General features: G+C 40.7%; 1 protein-coding gene across 1 annotated transcript in view; it reads right to left on the bottom strand.

Annotated features, from left to right (window-relative positions):
* Positions 1–24,836, bottom strand: part of LOC124046242 (leucine-rich repeat and fibronectin type-III domain-containing protein 2) — a 234,780-nt gene extending 209,944 nt beyond the window's left edge. The window contains exon 1 of the mRNA XM_046366394.1: positions 24,624–24,836. The gene's annotated coding sequence lies outside the window, so the exon portion shown is untranslated. The remainder of the gene's footprint in view (positions 1–24,623) is intronic.
* Between the last annotated feature and the right edge of the window lie 818 nt (positions 24,837–25,654).

Genomic DNA, 25,654 nt, shown 5'->3' with positions numbered 1-25,654 from the left:
AAGTAAATGACTATATACAAAATACTAAAATGCAATTCTAACACCCCCCCCCCCCCAAAACAAAATGAGGGTAACTATTTACACACATTCAATTTATAATGTACAATACTATGAAGACCCTCAGTCCTCTACGCAATATTGTGCTTCTCATGCCATGCCCAAAAGCAGTCTCTTTCTGCTGTAAAGCAGAGGGTTACTGAACAGGTGGTGCAGGTGTGACAAAGCGCACATCGACGCCTCCCCACTGTGCCCTTTTTGCCCTGAGGCACATTCATGCCTGCAGAGATGAATCTGGCCAGGTGAACACAACTGGTTGGAGCAGAAGGGACAGAGGTAGAGGGGGCAGAGGGGGACGGGACAGAGGTAGAGGGGACAGAAGGTGCTGCAGTAGACTTGCTGTGGGAAGCTCCTGGATGAGCAGCTCTCTGGAAGACTAGCTGTGAGATGTGGGGCTGTCCACAGGTCTTAGCCATTTCCTTCTGGAGGATGAAGGAATTCATCACAGCAATGTCAATGAAATGATAGAAAAATGTCTTGTACTATTTCATTGTCTTGAGGGAAACATTGTAGTAGCCAATCAGTGCATCTGACAGATCCACACCTCCCATGCCCTTGTTATAGTCTTTGATAGCTGCAGGAATGGTGGTCCATGCCCCAGTAGCGCACTTCACACGCCTGATGACGTGATCTCCACTGAAGGACTTGTGGATACTGGAGCATATGACCACCTCTCTTGTATCCATCCACTTCACAAAGAGCAGGCCATCTTGGCGAATCCATCTCATGGTAACCCGCTCAGCCGGCTTAGGCATGTCATTCACCTTTGTTTTCGGAAAGCCCACTCTGTTGGTCTGAATGGTGCCACAAGCCCACACATCCTGCTTCCTCAGGTAAGCAAACAGGGTAGGGCTTGTGTAGAAGTTGTCCACAAAAGGTTTGTAGCCCTTCCCCAGCAGTTGAAAATCTAATAACTCCATAACGGAATCATAACTGAGTCCCTTACTGGTCGCTAGACTGCTCTTCCCCTCATAAACAAAAAATTGCATGTGTATGCACACACAGAATTAGCCCAAACAAAAAGTTTGTAACCCCATTTAGTTGGTTTATTACGCATGTATTGTTTTAGGTCAATTCTGGCCTTTGAGGCTACCATCCTCTCATCGATGGAAAGGTTCTGGGCATGCTGAAAATAGGTCTTGCAGGCCTCATCGATGCTGGGGTAGAGGTTTTATTTTGAAGAGCCTATCAAACCATGCTGTGCCTCTCGTCTTCTCGTTGTAATCATCAACTCTGGGTCACTGATATGAAGCGCCCATGAGATTGTCAGAAACCTTTTGCATAACATGACAGTGGAGGGGAAAGGCAGTTGATAGAGAGAGCAGTTTTCCAGTAGTCTTTCAAGGTTTTCAGCTTCACAAGAGCCATGTAAATGACCATTGACAGGTAACAAAAAAGATCTGACATAGAAATGGGCTTCCATCCCTCTTTCTTGCATTCCTGCTTCTTAGCTCCTTACTTATTTGTGTTCAACACCAGGGAATCAACGACTGCCGAGGTGAAAAACAACTGAAAAAGTTGCATGGGGCTGTACTTGGAGGTCATGTCCAGCTGAGGTCCTGATGGCCTTTTTGGTCTGAATATTGGAGGTGGTGGGGCCACATCCTCCTCCAGCACAGAGTGCCAACGACCCTCCTCCTCTCTGATTGCAGGTTTTTCTCCTCCCCAGCTCCGCTTCTTTTTTTCCCTTTGTCACAGACTTCACACCTGGCAGGGAGGGGGAAGGTGTATAGCCGGAGACAGCAGGGGTCCGGCTAGATGATCCAGCTCCTGTGGGGGCTCCTTTTTTTTGTTTTTGTACCTTGGCAGTGGGGGCTCCCAATCAGAATCGGAGGGACTGTGAAATAAAGACACAGACACACAGATTATATATAGAGTAGGGAACCTAAATCACTAAGGTGAGGTGCTGTTCCGTTCCATGTTTAGATAAAATCCATGTAAAAAATATCTAATATATACAGACACAGACACATATTATATATAGAGTAGGGAACCTAAATCACTAAGGTGAGGTGCTGTTACGCTCCGTGTTTATATAAAATACATGTTAAAAAAATGAATATGTACAGACACAGACACAAATTATAATATAGAGTAGGGGACCTAAATCACTAAGGTGAGGTGCTGTTCCGTTCCATGTGTAGATAAAATACATGTAAAAACTATCTAATAGATACAAACACAGATAGACAGACAGACACACCCACAATTTAGAGCCATGTGTACTAAACACATTTCATTACTGATTATATTTTTGTCAAATAAATAAAAATATCTCCAAAACAACTCAAATTAATATTATTCATTTCAAACAACTGCATGAGAGTTACTTACCAATCGAGAATTGGGTCTTCTCCATGCAAAAATGTTTCTTCAAATTGGGAGTCCAAACTTGTCTCACAATCTGAAAAATCTTCTAGTAACCCTGTGTCACTTTCTCTATCAACTTCGTCAATAATATCGTGTTGATCTGTATACCGGGACTTTGCCTTTGATTTTCCAGATTTATTCGCCATAATTCTTTCAATAAAATAGAGGAAAATGATCTCGACTCAATACTGTTACGCGCAAACAAAGTGGCTCCTTCAGGTAGAAATGTCAATGGCGAATGGCTGTTACGCTCGACTTTCATTCAAGAGCTGGTCTTCCCGGATATAACCATTAAATATTGCCGTTTACCTCAGCTCATTGGCTATCTACCAAGATAGATTTCAAGACGATCAGTGGTCATTCGGCAGAAATACAGTCAATCAAAGAAGCACTGGTCATATCATTGGCGCGCAATGAGGTCATTGTTTGGTGTGTTCAAATCAGTTCCTTTCTGTCAATACGTCGCGTTAAAAGAACCATCAGGTATGTTTGTGTTACTAACAAACAGAGGATTGCAATGAAACCAACCATGACTAAACGTAAATTTAGTGTGAGTAATTACATTGAATGTTTCGTTGAAAGTTGAAGGATACGGAATTCATGACACAAGCCGTTTACAAAATGTGTCGTGTTATGTTATAAAAATGGATTTCATCGAACAAAACAACCATTTATTGTGAAGATTGGACCTTTTGTATTGCCAAAAGAAGAAGATCTTCAAAGATAATTGATTATTCTATTGCTATTTTCTGACTTTTGTGACGTTAATGCTTGGTTGGAAAATGCTAGAAATACTTGTGTGATCGCCAGGCTGTCGTCAGATTATCATAAGGTATGCTTTCGCCGAAAAGCATTTTTGGAATCTGACACAGCGGTTGGATTAAGAAGAAGTTAAGCTTTTAAATGATGTTAGATACATGTATTTACAAGAACGTTTAATATTAGAATGGTGTATTTAGGATGTTTGTGCTATGCTATTTCAACGCTAACGTCCCACCTAGCCTAGAGAAGTTAAGTAAATTTTTGCAAATACATTTACTTTTGATACTTAAGTATATTTAAAACCATAGACTTTAAACTTTTACTGAAAGAGTATTTTACCGGGTGACTTTCACTTTTTACTTGGGAACTTGTTCACAAAATGTATACACACTGCTCAAAAAAATAAAGGGAACACTAAAATAACACATCCTAGATCTGAATGAATGAAATATTCTTATTAATTACTTTTTCTTTACATAAGTGAATGTGCTGACAACAAAATCACACAAAAAATTATCAATGGAAATCAAATTTATCAACCCATGGAGGTCTGGATTTGGAGTCACACTCAAAATTGAAGTGGAAAACACTACACTACAGGCTAATCCAACTTTGATGTAATGTCATTAAAACAAGTCAAAATGAGGCTCAGTAGTGTGTTTGGCCTCCGCGTGCCTGTATGACCTCCCTACAATGCCTGGGCATGCTCCTGATGAGGTGGCGGATGGTCTCCTGAGGGATCTCCTCCCAGACCTGGACTAAAGCATCCGCCAACTACTGGACAGTCTGTGATGCAACGTGGCGTTGGTGGATGGAGCGAGACATGATGTCCCAGATGTGCTCAATTGGATTCAGGTCTGGGGAACGGGCGGGGCAGTCCATAGCATCAATGCCTTCCTCTTATAGGAACTGCTTTCACACTCCAGCCACATGAGGTCTAGCATTGTCTTGCATTAGGAGGAACCCAGGGCCAACTGCACCAGCATATGGTCTCACAAGGGGTCTGAGGATCTCATCTCGGTACCTAATGGCAGTCAAGCTACCTCTGGCGAGCACATGGAGGGCTGTGCGGCCCCCCAAAGAAATGCCACCCCACACCATGACTGACCCACCGCCAGACCGGTCATGCTGGAGGATGTTGCCGGCAGCAAAACGTTCTGTCACGTGCTCAGTGTGAACCTGCTTTCATCTATGAAGAGCACAGGGTGCCAGTGGCGAATTTGCCAATCTTGATGTTCTCTGGCAAATGCCAAACGTCCTGCACGGTGTTGGGCTCCAAGCACAACCCCCATCTGTGGACGTCGGGCCTAATACCACCCTCATGGAGTCTGTTTCTGACCGTTTGAGCAGACACATGCACATTTGTGGCCTGCTGGAGGTCATTTTGCACGACGCTGACAGTGCTCCTCCTGCTCCTCCTTGCACAAAGCCGGAGGTAGCGGTCCTGCTGCTGGGTTGTTGCCCTCCTACGGCCTCCTCCACATCTCCTGATGTACTGGCCTGTCTCCTGGTAGCTCCTCCATTCTCTGGACACTACGCTGACAGACACAGCAAACCTTCTTGCCACAGCTCGCATTGATGTGCCATCCTGTATGAGCTGCACTACCTGAGCCACTTGTGTGGGTAGACTCTGTCTCATGCTACCACTAGAGTGAAAGCACCGCCAGCATTGAAAAGTGACCAAAACATCAGCCAGGAAGCATAGGAACTGAGAAGTGGTCTGTGGTTATCACCTGCAGAACCACTCCTTTATTGGGGGTGTGTTGCTAATTGCCTATCATTTCCACCTGTTGTCTATTTCATTTGCACAACAGCACATTAAATTTATTGTCAATCAGCGTTGCTTCCTAAGTGGACAGTTTTAATTCATATAGGCCTAATGTAAAGCTAAACTATCAAAAATGTATATCTTTCTGGTGCTCCTTACACTCTGTTTGGTGCCTTTTTAAATGTTTTGAAGTCATGAGCAGTGTGTATGTGTTTGTGGGAGAGGGTGGTGAGTGTGTGTTTATGAGGGAGACAGAGAACGTGTGTGAGGGAGGGAGAGTGTGTGTCTGTGTGTTATCTGAAGAGTAAAGGTGTCATGTAGCGTTTTCCCCATACTGCCACAATGACATGCAGATCATTATGCATGTATATTCCTTCCTCCCATTCCTCCAACCAAATCACAGGTAGGCCTTTGCAAATATGATCAAATCTGCCATTTCTATGCAGTATTCTATTATACAGTGAACAGTGTGAAGTTAAATAGAATGTGTGTTGTATTGAGGAGCATTGTGAATATCAGTGACAGGTTTTTGTGTGGCACATGTGCATAACATTTAGAAAACAGGAACAAGTGTTGGGGACCGGGGTAACAGGATGCTAGGCCACTCTGAATTTCCCCCCTGTGGTATTGTGATACTACTCGGTATCATGATACTTGGCCGGGTATATTGTTAGTAAAATGTTGGTATCATGACAACACTAGATCATGGCAAGGAAGAAGGCAGTAACTGATGTTTAGGGGTCAATGGTCATGTCAAAGGTCAGAGTCAACATAAATAAAACATTTACTCATAGTAAGACAAAAGATCACTACATTTTCAATGATCTCCCTAGAATTCATTTGGCTGGACAATTAAACGTTGAAGCAATTTTTCTCAGTTCCAGGCTATAAGCAGTTACTGCCTTTTTGCTTGGTAGGACAGTTTTGACCAGAGCACAGATCTCATATTATTGTATCATCAAGGCGGTGGCCCGTTCCTGTAGGTTCATGCTCTACAACATCCGCAGAGTACGACCCTGCCTCACACAGGAAGCGGCGCAGGTCCTAATCCAGGCACTTGTCATCTCCCGTTTGGATTACTGCAACTCGCTGTTGGCTGGGCTCCCTGCCTGTGCCATTAAACCCCTACAACTCATCCAGAACGCCGCAGCCCGTCTGGTGTTCAACCTTCCCAAGTTCTCTCACGTCACCCCGCTCCTCCACTCTCTCCACTGGCTTCCAGTTGAAGCTCGCATCCGCTACAAGACCATGGTGCTTGCCTACGGAGCTGTGAGGGGAACGGCACCTCAGTACCTCCAGGCTCTGATCAGGCCCTACACCCAAACAAGGGCACTGCGTTCATCCACCTCTGGCCTGCTCGCCTCCCTACCACTGAGGAAGTACAGTTCCCGCTCAGCCCAGTCAAAACTGTTCGCTGCTCTGGCCCCCCAATGGTGGAACAAACTCCCTCACGACGCCAGGACAGCGGAGTCAATCACCACCTTCCGGAGACACCTGAAACCCCACCTCTTTAAGGAATACCTAGGATAGGATAAGTAATCCTTCTCACCCCCCTTTAAGTTTTAGATGCACTATTGTAAAGTGACTGTTCTACTGGATGTCATAAGGTGAATGCACCAATTTGTAAGTCGCTCTGGATAAGAGCGTCTGCTAAATGACTTAAACTTTTTAATATAGATATTTTTTATATTGATGTCACAAATGTATCATGTTCTTTATAAAAAAATATACTATTTGTCCCATTTGACTGTGTAAAACCTTTTTCCACTGACTATACCAAATATTAGGAACACCTTCCTAATATTGAGTTGCACCCTTTTGCCCTCAGAACAGCCTCAATTTGTCGGGGCATGGACTATACAAGGAGTCAGAATTTTGGAATGAAGCTTTTCATATGTAGATTCTATCCAAAACATAGTTTTGTAAAAAAAGAAAGAAAAAAGTCTGATCAAAATTCACCCCACAAGAATACGACACTTCCAACTAAGTCACTGGCTTCAGAATCGCCTACACAGAACCCCTCCCAAAAAACTAGAAGCCAGGAACATTGTGATTCGTGCTCATGAAAAAAAGTAAAGCAAGGTTTTCAAAGAATAAGAGCAGGTTTCGAGCCTTTGGCCTCATTTATGTGGAATGACTGTATGTTATGTACTGAGGAGCCGCAAGCAGGGGATGTATTCCCAATCCACATGCATTTGAACTATTTATGGTTACTAACACCATCCTTGCAGTGCAGGAATTTGCTGTTGGGCAGACCAGGAAACAGATAGATGACAGTCTTCTACCTGTTGGAGAGCAATCCCCTGCAGTCAGTTGACAAAAAGCCTTGAATCATCTAGACAGATTGCAAGTACTTTTCGAGTAGATTTGAGCTGCAGAGTAAGTCTTATGTAGTAAACAATATGTTTCAAATATTGATTTGCAATAACGAATTGCAGTATCGAATCGCAAAACATAGAATAATGATACATATAGAATTCCAATATGTATTGAATCGTGACCTAAGTATCATGATAAATTCAAATCATGAGGTCCCTGCCAATTCCCAGCCCTAGTAAGCATAGTAATATGTTTCTGGTGTTTCAATATCAAAAACCAATTACTGTAAGTACTGGGAGAGTTGAAAGTTACAAATAGATTTTTTGAAATGCAACAGCTCTGCTCTTCTTATCTGTAGGCTACACATCAACTTTGCCATTGTTCCATTGCTTTCTCCTCCCTTCCCAAACAAGGCCAGCATGAGAACTTGGTTCAATCCACTTGCTCAGTAGAGTGAAAGGTTAGACAGAGGCAAGTCTATAAACCCCACTCAGAGCCAGGATTTTCACAGATTAACCAAAAACCTATTATACTGTAAGCATTGTGAGTGTTTTGAGCTCTTATTGAGTGCATTGGCCCAGAATATGACATTATCCAAGCGTATTGAGACCTTGGGATAACACACTAAGTGAAGTTTGACTTGACTTGAACCGTTTGGCGTTTTCTCTCTTTTTTTCACAAACACCAGGTTGAATCAATTCTGGAGTAGTGCTGCGGCCCGGAACTTTTAAACTCCTAATCAACTTGACTGTGAAAACTCATCCAATTGGGTGTTAGTAGTGGAAGTTGGTTTGTCTCCCTGAAGACCTGTGTAAAGGCACTTAGCATTTTGAGTGGAAACCCGAGATTGGGATGGGTGACCATTTGGGAGAGGAAGCAACAGAACTCTGGCCAGGCTTGTTATCCAAGGGAAAATCAATGCTCCCTTCTTCTATGGGATTCAGGAGCGAGCGACTTCACAAAGCTCCCACGTACCCCCCCCCCCCCCCCCCGTCTACCTCAGAAGTACTGGGAGTCTGTTGAATGTCATTTGAAGGTTCAATGAAACAGAGCTGTGCAGATTTCTGACATTAATCAAAAACTTTGGCAATCCAATCCACAAGTTATTTTTTGTTGTTGTATTTACTATGAATAATGATAAAATATAATCGTAATGGCCGATTAATTGGGGCCGATTTCAAGTTTTCATTTTTTTTACACCTTTATTTAACTAGACAAGTCAGTTAAGAACACATTCTTATTTTCAATGACGGCCTAGGAACGGCGGGTTAACTGCCTTGTTCAGGGGCAGAACGACAGATTTTTACCTAGTCAGCTCTGGGATTCAATCTTGCAACCTTAGGATGAACTAGTCCAACGCTCTAACCACCTGCCTTACATTGCACTCCACGAGGAGCCTGCCTGTTACGCGAATGCAGTAAGAAGCCAAGGTAAATTGCTAGCTAGCATTAAACTTATCTTATAAAAAACAATCAATCAATCATAATCACTAGTTAACTACATATGGATATTACTAGTGTATCTAGCGTGTCCTGTGTTGCATATTATCGATGCAACGCAGGGTGATGATTTAACAAAAGCGCATTTGCGAATAAAGCACAATCGTTGCACGACAGTATCTAACCATAAACACCAATGCCTTTCTTAAAATCAATACACAGAAGTATATATTTTTAAACCTGCATATTTAGCTAATAGAAATCCAGGTTAGCAGGCAATATTAACCAGGTGAAATTGTGTCACTTCTCTTGCGTTCATTGCACGCAGAGTCAGGGTATATGCAACATTTAGGGCAGCCTGGCTCATTGCAAACTAATTTGCCAGAATTTTACGTAATTATGGCATAACATTGAAGGTTGTACAATGTAACAGGAATATTTAGACTTAGGGATGCCGCCCGTTAGATAAAATACCGAACGTTCCGTATTTCACTGAAATAATAAACATTTTGTTTTCTAAATGATAGTTTCCAGATTTGACCATATTAATGACCAAAGGCTAGTATTTCTGTGTGTTATTATGTTATAATTAAGTATATGATTTGATATTTGATAGAGCAGTCTGACTGAGCGATGGTAGGCAGCAGCAGGCTCGTACGCATTCATTCAAACAGCACTTTAGTGCGTTTTGCCAGCAGCTCTTCGCAAGCACAGCACTGTTTATGACTTCAAGCCTATCAGCCTAATGGCTGGTGTAACCGATGTGAAATGGCTAGCGAGTTAGCGGGGTGCGCGCTAATAGCGTTTCAAAAGTCACTCGCTCTGAGACTTAGAGTGGTTGTTTCCCTTACGCTGCATGGGTAATGCTGCTTCGAGTGTGGCTGTTGTCGATGTGTTCCTGGTTCGAGCCCAGGTAGGGGCGAGGAGAGGGATGGAAGCTATACTGTTACACTGGCAATACTAAAGTGCCTATAAGAACATCAATAGTCAAAGGTATATGAAATACAAATGGTATAGAGAGAAATAGTCCTATAAATAGTATATTAACTACAACCTAAAAACCTCTTACCTTGGAATATTGAAGTTGGTGTTTAAAGGACCCACCAACTTTCATATGTTCTCATGTTCTGAGCAAGGAACTCAAACGTTAGCTTTTTTACATGGCACATATTGCACTTTTATTTTCTTCTTCAACACTTTGTTTTTGCATTATTTAAACTAAATTGAACATTTTCATTATTTATTTGAGGCTAAATGTATTTTTATTGATGTATTATATTAAGTTAAAATAAGTGTTCATTCAGCATTGTTGTAATTCTCATTATAAAAAATAATAATAATAATTAATCGGCCGATTAATCGGCATCAGCTTTTTTTTGGGTCCTCCAATAATCGGTATCGGTTATCGGCGTTGAAAAATCATAATCAGTCGACCTCTAATACAGAGCCTAGTTTGAGGAACGGAATAACCTTTCACCTGTCAGTTAGACAGTGAGGGAACAACTCCTCAAAAAGTTGGTACTGGAGTGAAACGTGCGTTCGGAAGCCCAGTCATTGCGCATTGCGCAACAAATAATAATTCTAAATGCAATCACGTGTTAATGGCCACGGTTAAAAATACCTACTATTTTTATTAAGTTCTAATTCAAGCGCGCCTCCCATTCGCCATTCGAGTGCATAGACTATAGTCAATGGTAGGCAGGCTATCAGCACGTCACCTACCACTTTGTAGTATAATTGATTGAAATCTGAACATTTTATTTTACTTCAAACGCTTCCAACCATAAAAACACGGAGGCAGTTATTATATAATGTGATTAACCATTTCTCTACTGCTCTATTGGTTTCCATATCAACTTTATTTCGTTGTCCAGAAGCCAAAGGCACAACCCTAGTCATATTATCAACCCATCCTAGTTGTTGCTTCGAGATTCACCATCTTTCTAAGTTTCTAACAGAGAATATCAAACCACTTGCATTAGGTGTGCTGTTTAGAACAGTGTTTCTCCAGAATTGCATTTTGGCAAATGTTTGAAAATGACGTTTTATTAGCTGCTTCATTACAAGAGTTGCATGTTCAATAATAGGCTATAGCCTTTTCACTGTAAGACAATAGTCTTTCTATTGTTGCATGATTCCATTAAGCTCTTAATGAACAAAATGTTTTTCCTTGTGTGCATGAATAGTATTTTCTGTTGGTCACTTATTTTCTGTTTATCATTTGTTGACCTGTTAATGAGGGTCGGTTAGTCTGCAGCAAAATTAACTAAAATTTGCATCTGTAACAACCTCAAGGACCAAAACCAGAGATACGAACAACCTGTTGGAAACAGCTGGGAATGGAAACAGTGTCCAAAAGACAAGGTAAGGGTACCATATGGCAATTCATCCTGGCAGTCCTCTTCCTCCTGTCCCACATGTATTTCCCTCCAGCTCTGTCATGTATACAGGACGTCTGAGACACTCACGTAAGCTGCTGATATCAGATACCAAAGCCTTGTGAGAAGTCTAGCGCCTAAGGGTTGCTGGCTAACTATAACACTCTCACACACACAAACACACACACATCCACACCCAGGGACACGCACGTACACACGCACACACCCACACACCAGAACCATTGTTGAACGCCCCTTATCTCTCAAATTAGGCCCACTTTTATCTATGCACCAAATGAGCCCGTCCTTGAAAGTGGGCTAATATGCCTCAAACCACATAACAGAGCCCAAGTTTCATTCATCTTCTTTCAATTTTGTTTGCCACAAAAGAGCATTTAATACAGGTAATTCTGCCCTCTGATGAACAATCAAGTAGGCAAAGCATCAGTACAGGACCAAGATTGAATCCTAATACACCAGCTCTGATGCTAATTGAATGTGGCAGAGCTTACAAACTATCATGGATTACAAAGGGAAACTCAGCCGCTAGTTGTTCAGTGACGCGAGCCTACCAGAAGTGCTAAATACCTTCTATGCTCGCTTCGAGGAAAGCAACACTGAACCATGAATTAGAGCACCAGCTGTTCCAGATGACTGTGTGATCATGTGCTCAGTAGATGTGAGTAAGACCTTTAAACAGGTTAACATTAAAAAGGTCGTATACCGCCCCAACAGATCAACAGATGACGTAATCTCTATTGCACTTCACACTGCCCCTTCTTACCTGTACAAAAGGAACGCCTTCATGAGAATGCTGTTCATAATGCTGCTCAGCATTCAACACCATAGTGCCCTCCAAACTCATCACTAACCCTGGGATTTAACACCTCCCTCTGCAACTGGATCCTGGACTTCCTGACATCTGCCATGCTGACGTGTACGACAGGGTGTTTCATGTTCCCACCAATATCCAGCAACTTCTCAAAGTCATTGTAGATGAGTGGGACAACATTCCACAGGCCAAAATCAACAGCCTGAAAAACTCTATGCGAAGGAGATGTTCATGTTACAAACTGACTGGTTTTCTGATCCACGCCCTTACCTTTTTTTAAGGTATCTGTTGACTAACAGATGCATATCTGTATTCCCAGTCCTGTGAAATCCATAGTTTAGGGCTTAATATATTTATTTCAGTTGACTGATTTCCTTATGCTAATTGTAACTTTTTAAAATATTTTAAATTGTTGCATGTTGCGTTTCTATTACATATTACATATTACCTCAACTATTTCGTATCCCTGCACATTGACTCGGTACCAATACTCCTTTTATATAGCCTCGTTATTTTCAAGTGTTACTAGTTCCTTTTTTTGTGTGCAAATGTATTACATTTCTTTCTCTTTTTTTCTGCATTGTTGGGTAAGGGCTCATAAATAACAAGTTTAAGGTCAAGTCTACACCTGTTGTATTCAGCACATCTAAAAAAAACTATTTGATTTGAAGGATGAAAAATGTTTTGGGGTTGTACCATGAATTTACTGTCAAGCAGCATTTTTCTAAAGACTCTTTCTACTAGAACACGTATATTGCCATGCATCTTGATTATAAGACCTTACTAAAACTATTACTAAAGCTTTAAAATAAGCCTTGGATTACAAAGTATTATAACGGCATTATAATATACTGCTGGTCAGCCCTACATGCAGTAGGCCAAATCCATATTCTGAGGTGTTAATAGGAGTACTAATAATAGGCTTATTGAATCATACGGCGTCATATAGGGGACAATACTAACCTTTAGTTAGTTGGGAGTCAGGAGGATAGAACAGATGGTGTCAGTGTAGTGAGATATGGATAAATCCACTATGGTCAGACTGACATACTGGTCTGTTCTATCACTGGTATGGCACTGCCAAGACTGCTACATACTAACGTGTGTGTGCTTCCCCTCTCCCTACCTATGGGTCTCTCTCTCTCACCTGTACCTACATATTCTCAGGTGATTTGTAAATTAGATATGAAGGCCCTCTCTCCTCCTCCCTCGCTCTCTCTTGCTCTCTCCTCTACCTTCTCTCTCTTTCCTCCACCCACTCTCGCTCTCTCTCCTCCACCCTATCCCTCCCCTCTCTCTCTCTAACCTCTATCACCGTTCTCCTTCTCTCTTCCACCCTCTCTCAATCTCTCCTCCACCCTCTTATCTATTTTTATTTAACCTTTATTTAACTAGGCAAGTCAGTTAAGAAAAAAATATTATTTACAATGACGGCCTACCCCGGCCAAACCCGGACGAAGCTGGGCAAATTATGCGCCGCCCTATAGAACCCCCAATCATGGCAGGATGAGATACAACCTGGATCTATCACTCACACACACACACAAACACACAATGCCAGCAGCCTGTCTCAAAAACAGAGAGGTCATGATCCAGTGTGAAAACATTGTCACTCTTCCAGTTATCACCTTCATTGCTAAGGAGGTGCACTGGGGTCCAAAGGTTAGTGTTGAAAACAGGCTTGCTCCAGAGAGCTAAAATGGAGAGCTCCTTGTATCGTCACCGAGCGATAACATTCAGGCTCCACTGGGGATGTTTTCCTCTGTGAAGAACAATCTAAAGAGGGTCGGTAGCTTATCTAGTTGAGTCCATGTGCAACCGGAAAACAAGCTCACTCCAAAAGAAGAAGGAATGAGTCACTTTCAGTGGTTTCAAAGTCTAAGCACTAAAAATACTGTCTGGCTGAACGTTTTCACACCATAGAGAGAAGTCACATTTGTTATTCATGGGGGTTTATGTTAAGACAGCGAAGAGTCACCCAAAAGGTCAATTGACGCCACACTTGGAAGGCTCTACATTTATTTTTTGGTGATGGGAACTGCCCAAGGGTTCTCACGGTTTCAGATGAGAAACATGAAATGAGATATACTGCCTGTCTTACTGTGACAAAGCTATTGGGGCTCTGTGGACGCCAGTGGAAGTGGTGAACAGATTTCTACAGTCTAGCATGGGCCTCAGCAGCACATTGCTTGTACCATGCTGGGAAGCTGAAAATGATCAATTTCTTTATAATAAGTAAGTTTTGCACAGTCTAATATAGACCAAAATTGGAACGACCTTGTGGGGGCTTTGTGCCACTTGCTGAGATAAGGCCCTGTTGACATCATAAGGTGTTGTTTAAAGGGAGAAACTGAGATTGCTACATACATTTTTGCAATTTGAAATGTATTATGTATAGCCATTGAATCTTGAAGAATATAACGTATAAATGCAACATGAGCTTAGTTCAACTGTCAAAGTTATCTCAGACACAGGAAGACACTGTAGCCTTGGGGCTCATCTTGAACTGGCAGAGCGAGAACCATAAGGCTACCAAGCTTGCTTGGATGAAAAGCGTGCCAGAGTAAACTGCCTTCTACTCAGTCCCAGTTGCTAATATATGCATATTATTAGTAGCTAATTATAAAACTGTTTGAATGATGTCTGTGAGTATAACAGAACTCATATGGCCGGCGAAAACCTGAGAAAAATCCACCAGTAAGTGGGAAATCTGAGGTTTGTAGTTTTTCAACTCTTGGCCTATCGAATACACAGTGTCTACAGGGTCATCTTGCACTTCCTAAGGCTTCCACTAGATGTCAACAGTCTTTAGAACCTTGATGATGCTTCTACTGTGAAGGAGGGGGGAATGAGGGCTCTTTGAGTCAGTGGTCTGGCAGAGGCCACAAGCTGGTACATTTCTGAAGACAAAGGAATTCTCCGGTTGGAACATTATTGAAGATTTATGTTAAAAACATCCTAAAGATTGATTCCATACATCGTTTGACATGTTACTACGGACTGTAACGGGACTTTTTGACTTTTCGTCTGCTCCTAGTGATCGCGCGTCATGAATTTGAATTACTGGACTGAACGGGCAAGGTATTTGGACATAAAGATTAACTTTATCGAACAAATCAAACATTTATTGTGGAACTGGGATTCCTGGGACAGCATTCTGATGAAGATCCTCAAAGGTAAGTGAATATTTATAATGATTTGTTATCTGAGCACCGTACTCAGATTATTGCATGATTTGCTTTTTCAGCAAAAAAATATTGAAATCTGACACAGCGGTTGCATTAAGGAGAAGTGTATCTTTAATTCTGTAAATAACACTTGTTATTTATTTTATTAATGTTTATTATGAGTATTTTTGTAAATTAATATGGCTCTCTGCAAAATCACTGGATGTTTTGGAAGCAAAACATTACTGAACGTAACGCGCCAATGTAAACTGACATTTTTGGATATAAATATGAACTTTATCGAACAAAACATACATGTATTGTGTAACATGATATCCTATGAGTGTCATCTGATGAAGATCATCAAAGGTTAATGATTAATTTTATCTCTATTTCTGCTTTTTGTGACTCCTCTCTTTGGCTGGAAAAATGGCTGTTGTGTGTGTTTTTGTGACTAGGCTCTGACCGAACATAATCATATGTTGTGCTTTCGCTGTAAAGCCTTTTTGAAATCGGACACGATGGGTAGATTAACAAGAAGTTTATCTTTCATTTGGTGTATTGCACTTGTTAATGTATGAAAGTTACATAATTCCCCAAAATATTGTTGTATTTCGCTCGCTGCCTTTTCAGCGGAATGTTGTCGAGGGGTGCCGCTACCGCTCTTTTTTGCCATAAGATACGGTTGCAGAAACATTATGTTCAAAATACGTTACAAATAACACACCCCCCCCCCCCCACACACACACACACATAATAGCACAATTGGTTGGGCGCCTGTAAAACTGCTGCCATTTCTTCCACCACACTGAGTTTGAAGGTAGGCCTTGAAATACATGTTGGGGCAGCAGGTTAGTCTAGTGGATAGAGCGTTGGACTAGTAACCGGAAGGTTGCAAGGTCAAATCCCCGAGCTGACAAGATACAAATCTGTCATTCTGCCCCTAAACAGGCAGTTAACCCACTGTTCCTAGGCCATGATTGAAAATAAGAATTTGTTCTTAACTGACTTGCCTAGTTAAATAAAGGTAAAATATATATATATATTTTTTAAATACATCCACAGGCACTCCTCCAATTGACTCAAACGATGTCAAAAGCTTCTAAAGCCATGACATCATTTTCTGGAATTTTCAAAGCTGTTTAAAGGCACAGTCAACTTAGTGTATGTAAACTTCTGACCCACTGCAATTGTGATACAGTGAATTATAAGTGAAATTATCCTTCTGTAAACAATTGTTGGAAAAATTACTTGTCATGTACAAAGTAGATGTCCTAACCAACTTGTCAAAACTATAGTTTGGCAATAGTTTGCGAGTCGCATAACCACTGAATTCTAATTTCAAAACTGTGACAAGAGTAGCGTAGTCGTTAACAGGAGCGATATGACAATAGCCAGTGAAAGTGAAGGGCGCCAACTTCAAAACATCGAAAACTCATCATTAAAATTCCTCAAACATACATGTATCTGATACCATTTTAAAGCTAATCTTGTTGTTAATCCCACCACAGTGTCGGATTTCAAATATGCTTTACAGCAAAAGCACCACAAATGATGATGTTAGGTCACCACATAGCCATTTATCCAGCAAAGGACTTTCCAGCCAGTCACAAAAACCACTAATAAAGATAAAATGAATCACTAACCTTTTGATCATCTTCATTAGATGACACTCATAGGACTTCATGTTACACAATACATGTTTTGTTTGATAAAGTTCATATTTATCAAAATATGAGTTTACATTGGCGCGTTACATTCACTAGTTCCAAAAACATCCAGTGATTTTGCATAGCCACATCATTCAACAGAAATACTCATCATAAATGAAGATAATAATACTTGTATTAGTATTTATGTTGAATGATATACACATGTAATTATAGATATACCTCTCCTTTAATGCAACCGCTGATTTCAAAAAACTTTACAGAAAAAGAAACCCATGCAATAATCTGAGACGGCGCTCAGAAGTAAACGTCACAATAGCCGCAATGATGGCGTCAACATTTACAGGAAATGACATGATAAATATTCCCTTATGTCATGCCTTGGTCTTAGTATTTTGTGTTTTCTTTAATTATTTGTTCAGGCCAGGGTGTGACATGGGTTTATTGTGTTGTCGTATTGTTTTTTTTTGTAGGCATTGGGATTGTGGCTTATTAGGGGTTTGTCTAGCATAGGCTTGGCTGCCTGAGGCGGTTCTCAGAGTCAGATGATTCTCGTTGTCTCTGATTGGGAACCATATTTAGGTAGCCTGGGTTTCACTGTGTATTTTGTGGGTGATTGTTCCTGTCTCTGTGTTAGTGTTCACCAGATAGGCTAAATTAGGTTTCGCGTTTCGTTTTGTTGTTTTTGTATATTATAAGTTATTTCATGTATCGTCGATTCTTCATTAAAGAACATGAGTAACCACCACGCTGCATTTTGGTCCGCTTCTCCTTCAACTGACGAACGACGTTACACCTTACCTTTGATGATCTACATCAAAGCACTCCAGGAATCTCAGGTCCACAATAAATGTTTGTTTTGTTCGATAATGTCCGTTATTTATGTCCAAATACCTTCTTTTGTTAGCGTGTTTGGTATACATAACCAAACGCTCATTCTGGTCAGCGTTACATCAGACAAAAGCTTCAAAACGTTATATTACAGGTCGAAGAAACATTTCAAACTAAGTACAGAATCAATCATTGGGATGTTTTTAACATATAGCTTCAATAAAGTTCCAACCGGAGTATTCCTTCGTGTCTTCATGAGCAATGGAACGTAAGTGGATACCATAAGGAATAAGCGTGATCAGAAAATGGCTGACTGCCAGACACCTGATAGATTCTGTTCTCATTCACTCCCACAACACAGTAGAAGTCTCATTCAAATTTCTATGGATGGTTGACTTCTAGTGAAACCCCTAGGCAGTGCAACATCATTAATATGTCAAGGGGATTTCATTGGGGACTCTGGTGAATACATAAAAAGCTCAGATTTCTCACTTCCTGTTTTGATTTCTCGTCAGGATTTTGCCTGCCATATGAGTTATGTTGTACTCACAGACATCATTCAAAAAGTTTTAGAAACTTTAGTGTTTTCTATCCAATAATAATAATAATAATATGCATATATTAGCAACTGAGACTGAGAAGCATGCCGTTTACTTTGGGCAACTTATTCATCCAAGCTACTCAATACTGCCCCACAGCCATAAGAAGTTAAGCACGTGTTGCTGTTGTAGACGAATGAACCTCATCACGTGTCTTTTCTACATTCGCTTCAACATTTAAACCTTGTCAGAACCCATAGCGTTTGAGTAGCCATCCAATGCAGACTTTTTTGACGAGTTTGTTAAGGCGTTCCACGCCAAGCGTGCGGAGAGGGTTGGATTCATCCTGTGGGGAAATTGGGGCTGAAAGGCCAAGAGGAGAAGCAAAGCTTTGGCTTTGTTGGCGAAGAGGCACCATATTACTCAGTGCCGAATGGCCAAGAGGAGAAGACTGAGGGACACATGAGGGAGGCAAAATCTGAAACCTTCTATCATCTTCACTCCTTCGAGTACCGGGTTCCGGTTGCCTGGTTGGGTAGTCACGCTGTAGCGCGTGACCATTCTGGAATTCCACCAGATTGTACCTAAGGGTGGTATTCCGCTGCATTGCAGAGCCCACTTGAGTACTTAAAGTATGGATTTTGGACACATGTGTTGCTCTTAATCCTTTTGGTCTCAAACTTATCTATCATGGTTTGCAGATAGAGGTCTTGAGTACAGAACAAGAGATTCAGTGATGAGATTTCCTCTGCTTGCTTAGAAATCAATATTTCCATCCTCATCACCTGAGTTCTCTCATCAATCATTTGGTCAGCGACTTCAATGAGTTATGCTGATTTGTCATCCAACTTAGTAATTGTGTTCATTAACTGATCATCTTCGGTCTGCGGTATTTAGAGTAGAACAGTGTTACTTTGAGTAACCTTCAACACAACTGCATGCATGTTATCAAATTGAGTGCTCCTGTTTGTAGATAACTTGTCAGATTTATCTAGCTTGGCGTGGATATCGTCATATTTAGTTTTGGCTAAATTGAGTTGTTCCTGTAGAAGACGATTTTGTTGAAGAGTTTGTGCTCGTTCATCGTCAAGTTTTTGCAATTACATTTAATTGTTCCGTTTTCAAACTCAGTACCATAGCTTGCAGAATTTCTAAGGTCGGCTAAGGTCCTTTAGCTTGCAGAATGGCTAAGGTCCTTTGCTGTTGTTTTGGGATTGATTTGCACTTTTCGCAGCAAAGTACGTTCATCTCTAGGAGACAGAATGCGTCTGTTTCCTAGAGGAATTTTCCAAGATATTTAAAGGCACAGTCAACTTACTGTATGTCAACTAGTGATACAGTGAATTATAAGTGAAATATTCTGTCTGTAAACAATTGTTGGAAAAAGTACTTGTGTCATGCACACAGTAGATGTCCTTACCGACTTGCCATAACTCTAGTTTGTTAACAAGAAATTTGTTGGAGTGGTTGAAAAACGAGTTTTAATGACTCCAACCTAAGTGTATGTAAACTTCCTACTTCAACTGTAGGTCTACATGCATTGTGAACTGCACTCCAAACTGACATGGGCTGCCTGTCCCCACCATGAGAGTTGATTGATATTGCATAGAGCAGAGAAGACCATAGATAAACCAGATTTAGACATTGCATATAATTTAACAGTTCCATTTCAGGTCATGCTGTTGATATAAATCAGTTATTATAATGTTCTGGTTTCTCGCAGTGATTTATCCCGGGAAAAGGGAGTGGTTTTGGGTGGGGAATATCGGTAAATCTCAGTAACCGGGTTCCTGTTTAATCCTAGTTAGAACAGGCCCTTGAGGTGCACCTCAACTTGTGTTATCATCAGGAATATTATAGACTGCCTGAGGAAGACATCTGTCAAAACACGTTGCGTGCACCATTAGTAATTGTATTCTATTGTTGTTTGTTTCTGTGCCTGATATATTTTTTTAAGTGTATCATATTATGCAACATATCATCTGAGACAAAAACTTCAATGTTATTTGGAAGGATTCCCCACCCCCTATGTTTTCCTATTCCCAACCTCCTCATGCCCTCTTTGGATCCATTTATGCTACTCTACCTATCCTTCATTCACCACCATCAGGGACCACTTGTCATCATGGCATAACCAAAACAAACACACATAACAGGACTTGTATTTTTGTGGGTGTATACACAGTGTATGCAAATGACCACGGTTGAAAGTGGCCTGTCATATCCATCTTTAATCATCTTAAATTGTTCTCTAATATAATTATCCTTCTTTCTATCTTTGTTTGTTTGTCTGTCTCTTTCCCTCTCTCTGTATCCCTCTAACTCTCTTTCTATCTTTCTCTTCATAATTTCCCACGCACAAAAACAACTTTCCGTTGTTGCCTCCTGCATAGATCCAAGATATCCCTGGAGTAGCATTGGCCTACATTTCAGCACAACCCAGCATCCATGTGATGTGTCCACTGATTGTGTTTCCTTGTCATACCAGACCTATATCGCTTTCAATGATTGGCAGTGTGCACATTCAGCATTAACCCCTGACAGATGTTAGCGCTTGGCAGACACCATGTATTGGGAATGAATCCCCTGGTTTGTAACGCAAAGTGGATATCTGTAGTTTTATCCATATCAGGGTCAACAACAGTGCACATGGGCAATAGTCAATCCCCATTGTGCAGTAGTTAAATATACCATGGTAAAAATGCAGGTTTGTTTGTCTAGAGTGTCATTTTGAGAATGTGTGTGCTCAGAATTAGAAACAAATCCCTCCCCTTCACATGTTGGAAGATCTTTCTCTCTCTCTCGTGTGTGTGTGTGTGTGTGTGTGTGTGTGTGTGTGTGTGTGTGTGTGTGTGTGTGTGTGTGTGTGTGTGTGTGTGTGTGTGTGTGTGTGTGTGTGTGTGTGTGTGTGTGTGTGTGTGTGTGTGTGTGTGTGTGTGAGTGAGTGAGTGAGTGAGTGAGTGAGTGAGTGAGTGAGTGAGTGAGTGAGTGAGTGAGTGAGTGAGTGAGTGAGTGAGTGAGTGAGTGAGTGAGTGAGTGAGTGAGATTAAGAATGACAAAACAAAACAAAAAAATGGAAGAATGCCACATGCAGCTAAACAATGGGGCAGTTTGATCAAATCTCTTGGCTTGTTTGTTTTTTGAAAAGCCTTCACAATTACATAAAACAGAAAGTGTCTTTGTGGTGTAGTGACACCCCACTGGGCACAAACATCAATTTATTGTCTATTCCACGTTGGTTCAACATTATTTAACTGAAATTATGGGGAAACAATGTTGATTCAACTAGTGTACTGTATGTCCTGTGGGGCGCCTTAGTATATTCACCATGTATTCATTGTGGGCTTGAGAGCCCAATGTCTTTGTTCATTCTATGCCACACCAAGCACTTGAAATATTAACTCTGCTTTATGTTGGAATAAGAATGTTATATCTGTTCAATCTAATCCCTATTTTGTGGGATTGACTTGAGAAAGAAAAAAACCCTGATAAAATGTAGGTCTAACCCGTCCTTCAGAGTGTTCAGACATTACAATTATAATTGCGTGCAAGTGCTGTAAGGATCATGCATGTAGCCTGACATGTAATTACAATCAAAAAAGGAGCATGAAGTTTAAGCAGATGTCATGAGTCTATTTTGAGTCATGACATACACTGCTGCAACTGTTTATTATCTATCCTGTTGCCTAGTCACTTTACCCATACCTATATGTGACTTGTTTCAGGAAACTAGAGCTATGTTTGAATACTCATACTGACCGCACTAACCGTACTATTTGTGGCGTAAATTATATATAGTATATAGTATGCTTATTGGTCATAGTAAGGATATAGTTAGTATGCCAAAAGTTCCCAGGTGTTGTACTACATTTGCTAAAATACGAAGCATACATGCAGTGGACACTATTTCTGTGCTTTTAGGGCCCATAATACAATTCTTCAGAAAATGGGTGTGGCTTTACATCGTTTTCAGATTTGAAGCCAATGGCGGAAAATATGCAGCCAAAGTCCAACAAAAGCGGATACAAGTTAATTGCTTTAACTAATTATGACAAATGTTGATGAATGTAATAAAGTAATGACTTTTCAAATAAGTTACCTTACACGTTATGTTGGCTGACAATTTGTTAGGTATGCTATACGCTATCCTTACGAACCACATAGCATATCATCGTGGTCCTTCTGTAGCTCAGTTGGTAGAGCATAGCGCTTGTAACGCCAGGGTAGTGGGTTCGATCCCCGGGACCACCCATACGTAGAATGTATACACACATGACTGTAAGTCGCTTTGGATAAAAGCGTCTGCTAAATGGCATATATTATTATATTATCATTAAAGCAGTATGTACAGGTATGTTAGTTAGCTACCTAATGTTAGTTGGCTACAAATAAATTAAACCGGCCAGTATATTATCTAAATGCTATCTAACTAACTACCCAACGTTTACTGACTTGATTATTTCAGTTATTCTTAGCTAAGTGGTATAGTTGCTGTGCGTTCTCAATGGACATTTGGGTGCTTTCGTAAATTCGCTCTGGCTAGCTACTCCGATTTCAGAGCACACTCGTCTGAGTGTACCAGAGCGCAGAATAACTGACAAATTTACAAACGCTCAACACCCATTGAATATGGCCGGTGTCAGTAATGTTGGCAAAAAAGCGTAATTGAATTGTTGCCAGCAGCACAGTTACGGTCACTAATGCGCTGGATAACATAAAACAGCCTAACCAGCTCTGCTAGGGTGAGTAAAATGGTCAGAGTGAGCTGTTCTCGCATTTGTGTCTGGAAGTAGCTAGCCTACACCTCGACCAGTGTCCAGTGTGCACTCTGAATGCACCAGAAGCGAAACACACACACAAAAAGACAATCTGACAACCCTCTGAGTTTAGGAATACCCAGAACGCACTCTGTGCGCACTCTTGCACTCCAGATTGAATTTAAAAACACAACCGTAGTATAAACCAGCCTTTAGTCTTTGAAAGCTTTGGTTTTTTAGTACATGACCTCACATGTTAATCCTTAAAGAGATGGTGGAGGTAGGGCTTAAGAGAACGATGCTGAATGGGTGTAGACAAAGACGAAATCTCCAGTAGGTGTCCCAAATCATTCAAGGGGCATTTTCTCAAAAGTGAGGTTACAATTTTATCAACTTTCAAATCATAATTACTTTCCCACTGTTCCTCAACTGTAGAGTATGATATGCTATTTTCTAGCTCTGTCTCTACTTTTATCCAATGTAAAAAACACAATTTCAAATGTTGCTACATAAGACAAATGGAGCTGGTCGGTCTGCATCTTACTCCTCGGTACTTGTACCCCATGTATTTAGCCAAGTTATTGTTACTCATTGTGTATTGAGTCTTCGTGATAGTTTTTTATACTATTTTTCAATTTTCCTCTCTGCATTGTTGGGAAGTAACCATTTCACTGTTAATCTACACCAGTGGCTTACAAAGCTAATTCGTATAGCACAGACACACGCACACACTTTCTCTCCCTCTTCCGGTCTCCCCAAAAACACATGCACAACGTATTTTCATCAGTGTCATTAAAGATGGCTATAATTATTGTGATGTCAAGTTCCTTATAGTGGAGTCATACTTTCAAATATCACATAGGCTACAATAATAGGCTAGAGAGACATGTTTAAAAATCCCACACATTAGTTATTGGGCGTGCACATACTTAACCCCCTTGAAAAGCAACACACACCAGTCCCTACCCAAACACGGATGAAAGCAAGCACACACTTCGCCACAAAATATATGTAGGCTACATATGATATAGGATCGACGTGATACAAATTATAACCCCGAATTTCAATCTGTGCAAAATCTTCACATTATAAACACACATAGGCCACTTTATGTTCGCATGCTTTCGCATATAGTCTATGGCTGCGGTTGAATTAACCCCTCAAACCATCCAACACACTGCAGAACTTGGAAAATTATTTAGGTTCCAGATCTCGAAACAATTTTCACTGACCGTGGCTTGAGTTACATTGTGGTAAACCTGTGTAGTGAAATCACATAGGTATATATTTCTGTTTTGCTCAATAAGGCGATGCAAAAATGTTGCAGGTTGCTGTATTTCTACATGTCGTCAAATAAATAGCCTACTCTGAGACGACTCGATTTCTAACCTATAAAGTGCATCTTCCAACTATCTGAAGCTTGTATAGATGTGTGATTGTTGAAGCTAAAATGCAATATAAAAATACACTTGTTGTGAACCTTATACAATAAATCCCACACACATTATCACTCAAGTGGGTTTATCTATGTCGCCTATGTTAATTGTTTTCCATCCAAGCATCATCAACTGAGGCTGTAAAACCCATCAAATACATATTAACTACTAAACCATATTCAAGAGGCTTTCAGTAGTAGGTCTTTCTTTTTATAGTGCCCTTATATCTGTTTAACAATATTTAAGAGAATGATCATCTCCGACAATGGTATAATATATTAAAAGGCGCAACCCTTACCTTTACAGCCAGATACGTATCCATAGTGGGCTATCAAATGTTATATTCTCATCGTTGTTATTTACACATACATATGTGTTTCCAGGGCATCATGTCTTATTCCAATAGACAAACTGCAAAACGAACTAAAAAGCTGCATCCTTCCCGTTCACGACTCCTCGGGAAAAATGTAACACCGATAAAGACAAGAGGCGACAACAGCTTCACAGCATACTTGTATAGTTCCCCTCAAATGTGTTAGAAAAATGCCTTAGTTGGAGCTCTGCATGCACATCTTACTGTTGGTTTTGCAAGTGCTACAGTGGCACTATAGTTTCCGCGTGTATTTCCCTGCCTAATTCGTGTGTCCTCTATAACAACGTTGCATGCTTGTAGTTGTTGTTTAATTAAATGAATCATTTAGAGCTAGACACATCCAAGTAGGCCACGAATGAAATGAAGAAACACAATAAACCAAAGTGTTGCTTCAGCCTAAAATTAGAGCATATTCAATTGTTATTTTTCTCAGGAAAAAATTACATGTCCAAGCGCGGAGAGTCCCCGAGACCCAACACAATGCACAGAAAAGGCAGAAGGGGAGAGGGGAATAGTTGCATGGCAAGAACATAGCTACACATTTACATGAGTAAAGACACTTTGCCATTAGGAAGATTAAGTAAATAACACACCAAAAAGAGTAGCTTAGTTTTCAATTGTGGGGTGTTGTAATTTGCTGCTGAGGATTAAGGTTGATGTTTTAACAAAGTGGATTTAGTGTGTGTAAAATGCTTGATCAAGCAGTTACAGTGGCTGTTGGAGAGATTGCCTGCCATCTGATGGTGCAATATTTTGCCTTTGTTTATTACCAAACAATATTACCAAGAACGATTTGAATGGCAAGTAATTATAACTGTAGGAGTGCCACACCCTGCAAAAAGTATACAGTAGACAACAGTATGCTTCTATTGTATGCTTTTTGCAGGTGTGGCACAACATGACCAATGCATCATTATCAAATGCACTATAAAATAACTATTCCATACTATTCCATA

Source organism: Oncorhynchus gorbuscha, linkage group LG10, assembly GCF_021184085.1.
Source record: "Oncorhynchus gorbuscha isolate QuinsamMale2020 ecotype Even-year linkage group LG10, OgorEven_v1.0, whole genome shotgun sequence".
NCBI lineage: Eukaryota > Metazoa > Chordata > Actinopteri > Salmoniformes > Salmonidae > Oncorhynchus > Oncorhynchus gorbuscha.
This window is presented reverse-complemented; position numbering and strand designations above follow the sequence as displayed.